This window comes from Neomonachus schauinslandi, chromosome 7 (assembly GCF_002201575.2).
Source record: "Neomonachus schauinslandi chromosome 7, ASM220157v2, whole genome shotgun sequence".
In the NCBI taxonomy this organism is placed as follows: Eukaryota; Metazoa; Chordata; class Mammalia; order Carnivora; family Phocidae; genus Neomonachus; species Neomonachus schauinslandi.
The window spans coordinates 141,385,843-141,399,602 of record NC_058409.1 but is presented as its reverse complement, the minus strand read 5'-3'; positions in this window follow the sequence as shown (position 1 = coordinate 141,399,602).

Sequence of the window (13,760 nt, the reverse complement as noted above, 5' to 3'; positions counted from 1 at the left end):
GGGGGGGGGGGGGGGGGGGGGGGGGGGGGGGGGGCCCCGGGGGCTGCTCCTTCGGGGGGGGGGGGGGGGGGGGGGGGGGCGCCGGGCTCTGCGCGGTAGCTGGTCCTGCGCATGTGCAGGCAAGCACGAGGGAGGCTCCAAAAAGGCAAGAGAGGAGAGCAGCCGGGCGTCTGCCAAGTTCAGGCGTAGCCTGGGCTTGCACCTTCGTCTGCCCCTCGCCCCTCCTGCTTCCCTCCTGGGGGCTCCAGCAAGGAGGAAGGCACAGGCGCCCTAAGGGAGGTGGAGAGGAAAGGGGAAGGAGCAGCCTTGGGGGCTTTGGCGAGGGGGAAGGGTACTTGCCCTTCCTCCTCTGCTGCATGGACTCCCAAGCCTTCCAGACAGAAGAGGGAGGGAGTTGCAAATGGAAAAATTGTGGAATGAGCTCAGTTTGACTTTGGAGTGGGATTTTAATTCAGAAACAACAGTGTGGCTTGTCCGCAAAGGACCTGAGGCCTTTTCATCATCTGTGAGTGGCTGGAGAAGCTATGAAGACCTGTTTGAGTTTTTAATCCAAGACGGGGGAAGACAGCCCGCATTAGAGGTTGCAGAAACAAAAAGAAATGTAATTGATGGCGCACTATTGCGTAGAGCTTTTTCAATAAATAGTTAATATACTGCTCTGCCTTTAACTTGAAGATCTAGGAGATCAGTCATACAGATCTTTCTCATTAAAGAACAAAGCAAAACCTTTGTATGATGTTACATGAAGTATCATAGATGATTTATTCAACGCTTGTTTTTAGCTTTTGCTATACCAGCAATGCTACGATTGATTGATTCATTGATTCAACAAAAAAGTATGTGCCAGGCTCTTCTAGGACCTTGGCAGGGGATAAACAGAATCCCTCTGCTCACGGAATTTCTGCTCTTGGGAAATAAACATCCTTAGGGTACTATTGAGAATAGACAAAAACTTCCTAGCAGGGAAACTGTTGAAAGAACGAGTATGTGCTGTTATAATTCTGCTAGCTAATGTTAAATTGTCCTCCAAAATGGTCACCCCTGTTGACAAATTAATCAGCTCTATAAGGGAGTGCCTGTTTCCCAGCACCTCAAGCACTCTGTGATTTATGATCTTTTTAACCTTGGCCAGGTTGATTCTTAAAACCAGCGTTTCACTGTTAGTTTGATTTGCATTTATTTAGCCATGCATCGTTTCATAAATTGATTGGCCGCTTAATTCTTCCGTGATCTACCTGTCATAGCCTGTACTCGTATTTATCTTCTATCCCGCTGCTAATTCTTTTTCTTGTAGTCTTTCATTTCTTGTTGATTGTTTTCCATATTTTCTGTTTTTATTTTTAATTTTCTGTCCTGCTCTGAAAGACTTTCTCCACCTCACGTTTATAAATACTTTTTATAATTACGGTTAATTTTATAAGTCTAAATCCTGTAGTCACTGATCTGTTTTTGTCCTTTCTAAACAGCAAGTGTGCATTTTCCAAACACCACGAAATAATCATTTCCCCACTGATTTGAATAGCATTTTCCTCATATTCTCAATTTCCATTTGTGTTTGAGTTTGTTTCCATTTCATTGTTCTTCTCTTACCTAGTTCCACATGTATTTGTTGTAGCCTTATCATACATTTTTTTCAAAATAAGGTCATTTGCAAACTTCCTTATTTTGAAATAATTTCACACTTACTAAAATGTTACAAAGACTTTCCTTATACCCTTCGCCCAGTTTTCCCAAATGTTAAAAACCTTACCTCACCGTAGTACAATTAATAACACTAGGAAGTTAACCTTGATGTAGTGTTTCTAACTCCTCTATAGATTTATTTAAGTTTCCACCATTGATTCACTTATATCCATTCACTGGTCCAGATTCTTATCAAGGATCCTGTCTTGCATTTACTTGTCCTGTCTCCTTAGTGTCTCTCAATGTCAACTATTCTTCACTTTCTTTGTTTTTCGTGATCTTGACACGTTTGTAGAGTATTGGTTAATTGTGGGATGTCTCTCCATTCCTATTTGTCTGATATTTTCTTTTTTTTTTTAAAGATTTTATTTATTTATTTGAGAGAGAGAATGAGATAGAGAGAGAGAGCATGAGAGGGGGGAGGGTCAGAAAGAGAAGCAGACTCCCTGCTGAGCAGGGAGCCGGATGTGGGACTAGATCCCGGGACTCCAGGATCATGACCTGAGCTGAAGGCAGTCGCTTAACCAACTGAGCCACCCAGGCACCCTTGTCTGATATTTTCTTATAATTAAATTCAGATGAGGCATTTTTGGCACGAATGCCACAAAGTGATATGTACCCTTCTCATGGCATGATATCAGGGGGAACACGACGTCACTATCTTATTACTGATTACCTTTCATTGCTTGGTGGTGTCTGTCAAGTTTTACCACTCTGACAAAATTGGTTTTTTTTCTTTCTAATTAGTAAAGATCTGTGGGGCAATACTTTGAGACTATGTAAATATCCTGACTCTCATAATACTTTAACTCAACTAATGTTAGCATCCATTGTTGTTGTCCGCAACAAATATTACTTCAGCATTTGTCAAATGGCAGTATTTTTATCAGAACTGTGTGAAATCTAGAAAGTACTAATGTCCTTATTATGTTGAAACATCCAATCCAAGAACTACCCACAGTCTTCTAAAGTCAGCTTTTATCCTTGTTCATATGTGTCAAAGTTTTCCTTATATACGCTTTGCACATTTCTTCTTAACTTTGATTTTCCCTTTTGGTTTTCTCAATGGGGTTAACTCTACCTTTGCATCTCCTAACTGGTTATTGTTTATATGTAAAATTTCTAGCGATTTTCTATATGTTAATTTTTATAAACTGCTACCTTATTAAATTTTTTTCTTTTAGTTGTATCTTTTCTTCTCTAGAGTTGTCGGCTCTTGAGTTTTAACTCTAAAACAGTAAATAGAAGTTTCTATTTCTCATTGTTGCTTCTTATGCTTCTAAGGGATTTCTCTTGTCTGTGATGGTTAATATCTTCGCAAAATGTTGGGTAGTAGTAGTGATAACAGGCACTCTTGCCTTGTTCTTGATCTTAGTGGAAATACCTTTACTGTTTCCCCGTTGAGTAAGATAATGACCTTTTGTACTCCCTTCTGAACTATTTTGTTTTATACGTGTTTACAGCATGTATAGTTAGGTCTTCCTTTGTAAGCAAAATTGAAATTTTTTTATTTTATAGATGAATTAATCCCCTTTATATTTCTTTATATGATGTGTATATATGATATCAGCTGTGTTATTATGTTTTATAATTATATGTTATGATATAATGATTTATAAGAAATATAATTTTGGTCATCCTTATGACCAAAATGTATTTCTCATATATGCTTTGTCTTCATTCATAGTTTCTGAAATGGCTTCAGAGCCATAAAAGTTTTATGGGTGTCTTGTTACTGATGAAGCTGACTGTTGGACCCCACCCAAGGGTAGAGACTGGTTGCCAGGAGGACCAACCATGTGATTAGAGGCTTGGGACTTTCAGCCCCAAACCATGACCTTTGGGAAGTGAAGAGGAACTGGGGATTGAATCAGCCAATGGTCAAGGATTTAGTCAATCGTGCCTAAGAACTGAAGCCTTCATAAAAACCCCAAAGGACTGGGTTTGGAGAGCCTCAGGTTGGTGAACCTGAGAAGCCTGGATAGAGTGGCACCCTGGTGAGGGCATGAAAGCTCCTTGCCCTTTCCCCATACCTCTCCCTATGTCTCTCTTCATCTGGCTCTTGATTCGTATCCTTTACCATATTTCTTAATAAACTGGTATATGTAAGTAAATGTTTCCCTGAGTGAGCTGTGCTGGCAAATTAAAAGAACCTAAGGAAGAGACCTTCGGAAACTCCAACTTCCAGTTTGTAGCCAGTAGGTCAGAAGCACAGGTAACAACCAGGGGTGTGTGCCTGGTGTCTGAAGCTGGGGTCTGGTGGGAGAAGGGCAGAGTCTTGTAGGACTGAGCCCTTAACCTGTGGGATCTGAGGCTGTCTCTGAACAGATAGCATCAGAATTGGGTTTAATTCTCAGACACTCTACAGGTGTCTAAGAATTGCTTGGTGCTGTGTGGGACAAGTCCTTCCCCCTGCACTGGAATTGGGTCCAGGCATCCTGAAGAAGGTAGTGTCAGTAATAGGTCTTATGTTATATTTGCTATGTTTCTGTCTCTATGAGATGTGAATCGTTTGCTTTTTACTGTTTTACTACTTGGGTTAATAGCATTTAATGACATTCTTTAACACTATTTCTTGTACAACAATCAGTTACAGTATTTTTTATTGCCTCTTTCTTTCTTATCTCTGCTCTCATTTTTGGTTCTGTTATTATTACTTTGTCAGAACGTGCTACTACGGTATGCTAGTTTCCCACCCCATTACCACATCGTTTTAATCTTATATACATATAAATTAAGTTGCTCGCTATTAGGCCCTTTGCTGAAGTTTCTTCGTCATATCATGGTTGGATGAAGCTCATTATCTAGTGGATTCCTCAAGAGGGACTCATGGGTGTAGAATTCTGTATATTCTTTTATGTTTAAAATAGTTTCTCTGTAGCCAATGGTGTATTAGATAATCAGTTTAAACTCTGCCAGCACCAATCATAATTCTTTCAAAACAACTATGTAACCTGTGGATTTTGCCCTTATAGGGCTGTACTGCCTACTCACAATTCAGAGCTCAATTTTGATTTTGGTCAATTTTGTGTCCTTTGGATTGCAATCCCTAACACTCTTAAAGAAATGCTTTGGTTGCTTTACAGAAAAAAAGAAAAGTTTTTCTGTAGCCTTGATTTAAAAAATATATATATATTTTAATGGCGTAAGATAAACATGAGATCTACCCTCAACAAATTTTTAAGTGTGAAGTTCTGTGCTGTTACCGAAAGCACAATGTTGTACAGCAGGTATTTAGAAGTTACTCATCTTCCGTAACATAAACTTTATATTCCTTGAACAACAACTCCACATTTCCTCAGCAATGGAGAAGGGGATAATCTTCCTTGATAAGGGTAATTTGATATAAAAGTTGATTTGGGAATCTAGCATTATTTGGGGGTTATGTAAGTTTGGCTCATGGATAACTTAGATTTGAGCAGCTAATTCATATACTCAAACTCCCAGGAAACACCTTGTTGATATCTTTTTTCAACTTTAAAAGTGGAATTTTAGTTTGAAAAAATAATTGAAAATCTCATGTTCTGAAAAACTTACCACTGTTCAAAGAAATGTCAACCACTTTTCCTTGTATCTGCAATAGACTGCTAGATGAAAAAAGTTATGAACTTTCAGATCTGTCATCTGTACAACTTACTTGTGTTTTATTGGCTTAAAAAAACCTGCTAGGCAGCAGTTGCCCATCTGAAACTTAAATACACATTTCAAATTTAATTATTTGTCAAAGCAACTTTGCAAAAATGTTATTTTTGAACATCATCCAAAACCTTCTGTCTAAAATATATTTCTCTTAAAATATAACTGATATAAAGACAAGTATGGGTACATTTTGCAGAATAATATGCAAAGAGATAGAAAAGATATTTAGGTTGATGAAATAAGAGAATAAGCAATTGACAATAATGTAGACTTCCACCTTAAATTGTCTTTCAAAAATCCTCAAATACTTTTCTAGAATTTCTTGCCAATCCTTCCTACATAAAATAACCTAGATTTATCAAAATACTAATGTGGTACATTTGAGTATTGTCTAAAAATCGTAAGTGCATTAGTGTCTTGTTTTTTTGCCCAATTGACCTCATACATTTATAAATACATTGTTTAATACTTTGAATAGTTTTTATTTTTTTCTTGGTCCCTATGGAGCTATATCCCCTCTGCCTCATTGGGGACATGCTGCATGAATGCAACTTAAACATTTCGTGATATAAAATGTGGCTCATCCACTCAGTGAACTATTAAATCCCCCACGGAAAGGAAAGGTGTAGATTAGGAGTTTTCAAATGTTTTGTATCAGCATTTCTTTACCCTTTTAAAAATTGTGGAAAGCCCAAAGAGCTTTCATTTAAATGGGTTATAGCTATCAATATTTACCATATAAGGAATTAATATTGAGGAAACATCAAAATCAGTATGTATTAATTCATTTAAAAACTTAAATTACGGGGGGCACCTGAGTGGCTCTGTCTAAGTGTCTGCCTTTGGCTCTGCTCATGATCCCAAGGACCTGAGATCGAGCCCCACTTTGGGAATTCCTGCTCAGTGGAGAGTCTGCTTCTCCCTCTTCCTATCTCTCTTCCTATCTCTCTGCCCCTCTCCCACCGCTCGTGTTCTCTGTCTCTCAAATAAATAAATTAAAAATTAAAAAAAATTTTTTTAATTAAGAAAGTTAAATAATAATAGTAAATTATTTAAAAATAGTAGTAAACCTGTTACAAAAATAATGATAGTAAATATTGTTAAGATAAACAATATTTTTATAGAAAAGAACTATATTTTTCAAAATGAAAAATAACAGCAAGAAGAGTGGCATTATTTTCATTTTGTTTTTTTTTTGTTGTTGTTTGTTTGTTTGTTTCCATTTTGGAAATCTCTTTAATGCCTGACATAATAGAAGACACCTGAATGGTGAAGGCTGTCTCTACATTCAGTTTGTTGTGACATCACACCTTATGTAGCTTTGGGAAAACTCCACTTATGAGAGAATGAGGGCGACGAAAGCAAGTGAAGTCTTTGTATCATTATGAAAACATTTTTGATTTTGTGTCAATTAATCATTTTGTGTCTAACAGAAGTTAGAGAAATACTAATTTAGATTATTAGCTGTGAACTTGGGGGAATGGCCAAGCTGCAATAAATGAACAAGCAATCCTCAGAGATAAATTAAAAAAATTATATATATATATATTTGTATAATTTGTAGTATATTGTCATATATGGGTACACACATATATTCGTGTGTGTGTGTGTGTGTGTGTGTGTAACAGTTATACTTACTGTTAAAACATCCAAAAGGACAACACTACTACACAGATGCTTATATTTGTATAAGATTATTTTAACACCCAAGAACCTTCAGGGAGAACTTGCCATAGGAGGTAAGGTTCGTTATGTGGATAGATTAATTTCTGTCGCTGCATAACAAATCACCACAAACGAGATGGCTTAAAGCAACACCCATTTATCATCTAATTGTCTGCAAGTCAAAAGTCTGGCACAATGTGAGTTGGTTCTCTGCTCTGTGGCTATCTCAAGGTTAAAATCAAAATGTTGGCAGAGTTAAGTTCTCATTGGGAGGCTCTGGAGAATATCTGCTTTAAAGTTCATTCTGGTTGTTGGAGGAATGCATTTCTTTGTGGCAAGAAGATTGAGATCCCTGCTTTCTTGCTGGCCGTGAGCCTGGGGCTCCTTGCAGTTCTTAGAAGCTACTCTCTGTCCCTTTCTATGTGGCCCCTTCATCTTCAAAGTCAACAATAAGTAATTCCCCAATAAGTAAGTCTCTCCCAAACTTCTACTCTCTCTCACTTCCTCTTCTCCCACCAAATGGAGAAAACTCTGCTTTAAAAGGGCTCATGTGAGGGGCGCCTGGGTGGCTCAGTCGTTAAGCATCTGCCTTCGGCTCAGGTCATGATCCGGGGGTCCTGGGATTGAGCCCCGCATCGGGCTCCCTGCTCCACGGGAAGCCTGCTTCTCCCTCTCCCATTCTCCCTGCTTGTATTCCCTCTCTCGCTGTGTCTCTCTCTGTCAAATAAATAAATAAAATCTTTAAAAAAATAAATAAATAAAAGGGCTCATGTGATTGAGAGGTCCATGCCAATAATCTCCCTCTTTATATTCAAATCTCTCATGGAACATAGTCACAGGATTGGTATCTCATCATATCGTATCCATACTCAAAGGGGAGGAGGTCACACGGGCCAGAGTCATTGGGGTCATTTCAGTTTTTGTCTATCACATGGAGTCGGGGAATCAGTGGTTAACTGTGATGTGGTAGGCAACCCCTAAGATGGCCCCCAGAGATCTCCATTTCTTGATCATCATGTGTTTGTGTAATCTCCCTCCCTCAAGTGTGAGTTAGACCTAGTGACTCGCTAGTAACAATTAGAATATGGGGGAAAAAGAAGAGTGTTACTTCTGAGGTTAAGTTATAAAGAGACATTTTGAACATCCTCTCTTTCATGTTTGCTCACTCTGATGGAAGGCAATTGCCAGTTGTTAGCTCCCCTATGTAGTACTCCAAGGACCACAAGGGAGACCTCCAGCCAACAGCCTGTGACAAATGAAGACATTTAGTCCAAAACCCAAAAGATAATGAATTATGCCCACAACAATGTGACTGAGATCCGAAGTGGATCCTCCTCCAGTTGAGTCTTCAGATGAGACTGCAGCCTTGGCTGACCCCTGAACTGCAGGTTAATGAAAAATGGAGTCAGTGGCACCCAGAAAACCTGTGTCCAGATTCCTGACTCACAAGAACTGTGATATAAGAAATACGTGTTGATTTAGGCTGCTGAATTTTATGGTAATTTGCTATGTAACAATAGATAATGAACACAAGTGATACAGAAATAAAGTTACTACACAATGGAATAATACTCATGGTGTATAGCTAGATATAAATGTAGATTATGACATTTGACTTTCAATATTATGAAACCCCAACTAATAATTTGTATGATGATTTGAAGTTCACATGGACAATGAACATTTAAAAAACATCATTCTGTAAAGGAAATTCTGTTTATATGGTGGCAGGTGGTATAGGAATGCTAGTCCTTGTCCTACTATCTAAATTGGACTAAATATTTATCACATACTCCCCTACACAGTGGCTGGCCTTTATTGTCAGTGCAGAATATCAAGCAAGGGCTGGATGTTCCAAGCCTGAAATAGGACATGCAACTGGGTGCAATTGTAGTTGTCAGCAGAGAAGAAAAGATAAAAAAATATATTTAGGGTGGAGGTGGGGCTTGCAGCTGAAAAAAAGTGAGGAATGTAGGAATTGCAAAAGCAGTGGTAGGTACACTTACTGTGTGTAGCTATTGACAATTGGCAATCTGAACATCAAGAATGGTTATTCTGTATTAAGAAAGTCCACAAATTTTATTTCTTGACAATGCTGAACCAGATTGAATAGCACAGTCATGAATTTCTCTTCAGATTCATTCACATTCAATTAATAAGAATAGCCACACAGTGCCTTTATATACATTTTCTAAGTCTCCCAGAAAATGCTGAGGGGAGTGTTTTTGATTTAAAAATTTGTATTGTGCAGTGAAATCTAGAATTAAATATCTAACTCAAGATCAGATTTAATAAAAAAACAAAAGTAGCAGAGTTTCAGATATACTCAATTGTATGTTGGAAAATTTTATTTGCTTCTGTACATCTCTGTCTTAGGAAACCTGACTTTTTAAAAATTAAACTCAGATTCCAAACTATGAGACTATACACAGCATATTTTCTTTCTCCGCTTCTTTGCTTCTATTACTCCCCAGGGCCATCTTTGTCTCTTCCCCAGTAAGCCAACTTCCATTGCTGGCCCAAATATGATACATCAGAATTTACCATCTTTCTGTGTTATTGCTTAGCTTCATTGCTCTATTCATTTTTACAAGCTTCCACCAAACCCCCTCCTTTTTATATTTTTATACTTCTCTTCTCCAGAGGCTATTTTTTCTCTTTCCTATGTCTAACACTGAGTTTTTATTTTGGAAAAAAAAGTCCCACAAAACCCCAAATCTGTTCTTTCTCTCAATCAGGAGTAAGATGAAACTTTAATATATATGCTAAAGTGTTGCCAGTTGACTTTACTAATCTCTGAAAACCATCCATTGGTTTTCACCTCTATATCATTTCCTCCTGGACAGTGAAATTATTGGCTTGTACTATTTCTGAGAATAGTCAGTATTCAATGGTTTAATTGGATTGTAGCATTTTTCTGAAAGCCCTTTCTTAGCCTTAGAAGTTTAAAATTATAAGATTCCTAGGATTTTAAACCATTAGAATGGAATATCATTTGTATTTCTTTATCTAATATGTGTGATAGTGGCTTTTCCTATATTCTTATTTTCTCATAGTGTTTGTACTCTCCCCATGATTTTGTGTAGGATCTATGCAGCCTTAATATTCATTAGGTCTGATAATTTTAGATATGGGGATGATTAAAAAATTTGGTGCCAAATTCCTGGAAAGACCTTGATGCTTGTAGTGAAGGTCATTAATGCTAGGAGATCTCATGAAGTTAGGGAGAAATTTCCAAGACAACAGCAGATATTACAGAGGCAAGCTGATTTATTCTACCTTTCTTATAATGCTCTTCCAAATGATGCTGCATCTTCCACCCAAGCGTGATAATATAAAGGTGTTTATGGCTTTGAAAGGAGGGTAAATTGATGGTGATTGTAGACTTATGTAATTATATGCACCAATTATATAAGCTTTGCAGACTCCAGTGAGAAAAATAACATCTTTAAATTACCATCAGATGATTGATCTAAGTCCTCCATTTTGCAGATAACTCTACTGGACTGTGACTATGGACAGAGGGATCCTGGAAAGAGTTAACAGATAATTGTATTTTTCCAAATGTGCTTCAGAATACAAGTACATTAATTCTATGGCTGGACACAGGATGTCTAATTTTCATGTTTATTTCCCTCTTTCCTTCTTCTTCTCCAGACCAATCATCAGGCCCCACATCTGACACTGCTGATGTAAACTGGATGTGGAAGTGAGAGTTTTACGTTGGAGGAGTCTGATTATATTGCATTATACCTTGACAGTTAAGTGTTAATATAGAAAATGGTGCCATATTATGAAAGGCAACTGAAAAATGACACATGACAAGCTTGGTAGTGCAACCACAGTGGAGCAGCTCCAGCTAAGCTTTGGGAAGTAGCAAGAGGTGACAGGCAGAGAGTGTGAATGTATGTATATATGGACCTTCTGGTTCAAACCTTCTGTTACTTATTTGGGGAAGTAAAATCAAATTGATATGTATGCAGGTGTTTAAGGACATAGTGATGCTTATGAAAAAATAATATTGAAAGTAAAACTTAAAAAGAAAACGCTAAGATAAAGATATAAATAAATGTTTTTGTTTTGAAATAAATTGAAGATGAATGTGATTTCTAGTTTAATCCAACTGGGGACGGGATAATGCTGAATGCTCAAAATTCCACAATGGATAATAAGTAAGAAGTAAACCATGTTTTCCACTGGATTATCTTTACATAAATCTAATTCCTGTTGTAAGATACCTTGACTCATAATGTACATCAAAATACAGAAAAATAGAAAGCATTTTTAGGGGGAAAATCTTTCTGACTATTAATATGAAGATGACAATAGCCAGTGGATTTGTGGAAAAACATTACCATTATCTTCGTATTTCATATGCTACCTTAAGCGGGAGGACATTTTTTGGAGAGGAAGTTAAGGCCATTGGCAATTCAGAATACAAGAAAAGCAAAATTAGGCAAGCAAGTAAACAAAAATTTCTAGGATCAATGGGAAAAAAAAAACCTGGGACTTATTAAAGGGCTATGTGTTCTTGGTTCAGTAGGGAAGCATGCATTTTTTTCGTTGGTGGACTGACATGGGAAATTAGAAGTAGGATGGCTGCTAAAAAAACAAGTATGACATTCCATGGGTCCAATTTTGCATACCCCTCTGCCAGTGAGCAAACAATGCAGTCCAAAGAAAAGTTCAGACTTAGAAAATAACTGTTATAGGCTGGAAGAAGTGGTTGAGTGAATATCCATTTAGAATTTTTAGCTAGTAACCAAGTTCTAAACCCAAAAGTATGAAAACCAGATGAGAGTTTAGTTCCAAGGCCCAGACAATGAGAAACAATTGATCCGTTTTGTATAGAGAGATAAAGTCTACAGTAATGTTTCATTGTGAACACAGGGGGACTTTCAACATGATGATGACCTGAAGACACATCACAAGGAATTTGTTATTAATAATATATGAAACAATCACATTCTATAGTAATATTTTAATGATTTGGTGGAATCAAGAGAATTCCTAAATTTTGGTAAAATTTATTGAGAGAGCAAAACATATGCGGAGTTATAGTTTTTCTATAATTTCACAAGATTCACATCCTTTGAAATGTGTAGTGCAGGTTAATATTACATATCAATTTGTCCTGCAGAAGATTAGAACTCACTATTGAATATGCTAGGAAATTCCTACATGCAGGGAGTGTGATTTACAGCATATTAAAATTACTCATGAATGAGGTTTTGAGAGTTAGGGAGAGCGGAACCCAAGTGAGTATGGAAGAGAGGAGACATATCACAGACAAAATAGAGGTTTTGGTATTTCTGGAAGATTCTAGGTGAGGAAGAAGAGACATGGTTGTGCTTTTTGAAGGGAAGGACTGCCCTCTGCTTTGCCCTCTGGAGTGTTGAGCAACCTAAAATCATGTGGACAACCCTAAAGATAGCCGAGCATCCCTAGGTTGAATGGAACCAGGGTTGTTTGATGACCTGATGAAGAAGAACTTCTGTCTCCTGGATCTCAAATTTACGTAAGAGACGGATAAATTTCTATCTAGTTTAAGCCATTGTTAACTTGGGTTTTTTGTTAAAGTGGTATTTGAATCTATATCTTAACTAATGTGACATTTATATGTGAAACAATTCCAGGATTTTGTCTCTTTCTAATATTTATGGCTTTCTTGAAGGCTCAGGTTATAGAGAGAAGACTTTCATCCAGCTGTAGGCAGATTTATTATTCTCTTATTGATAGCTGACATCATCCAAGAATATAAAGGAAGGGGAGGGGAAAGAAAAATCCTTTGCAAATCCCTCTTTCAAACTGTCTGATAGCCCTCCTTTGTATCACCATGGCAATCCTAGTGATAATAAAATGGAGTATTATTGAAGACATATGAGGATGGATATGGAAAAGTTACATTTGAACCAACTTAGGCATGAAAAGAGGAATCAGTTGATAGGCAATTTGGGAATAGGAGGAGATCAACATTGGAGGTGGATTGTGCTAAGCTTTATAAGATAGGTACTAAGGAGAAAAAAGCAGACACGTATATAGGGACGAGCCCTTCGGAACATACAGAATTTTTAGACAGAAGAAATAAAAGTAAATCCAAAAGTAAGGTTGTCAAAGATCTAAAAACAATACAAATTAAAACCAGATCAGTAACATTGTATTTTCTAAGGTTTATTGCACATAAAAGAACAGTTCAAACTGGGGGTCTTCAAATCCAAAATTGAGTTGACACTCAAAGGTATGACATTACAGAATATCTCATAAAGTGAAAATGAGGAAGTTATTGAGCCTTTACAATGATTTTATTACAATAGGTGTGTCCAGATGGCAGGACATTGGTTAAAATTGATTATCGTGTATCTTCTTAGGAAAATGACTCAAGTTTCTTTTATGTTTACCATAGGCATTTATAAGAAATGACCTAAGTTTTGTTTATGTTCATGAAATAAATTATAGTTTTGCTTACATAGCTTAAATGGCTTTGCCTGCTTGGAAGATTTTCAAGCCTGGTCTCCATTTTATTTTATTTTAACAAGATGTATTAGTGTGCTCTGGTATCACACATCAAAGGAGAATATTGAAGAATGAGTAACACAGAAACAAGAGAAAAAAATGGAAAAGAAAAATGGGCAGGCTATAAAATTAATGAAATGTCATGACTCTGTGAAAATGATTATTCTATATAAAATTAAGCATGCTTAACAATGAGTCCACTGATTTTGGTTTCTAAAGACCATTCTTAGATTCAAGAGAGAAGAGCTTCTGGGAGAAAT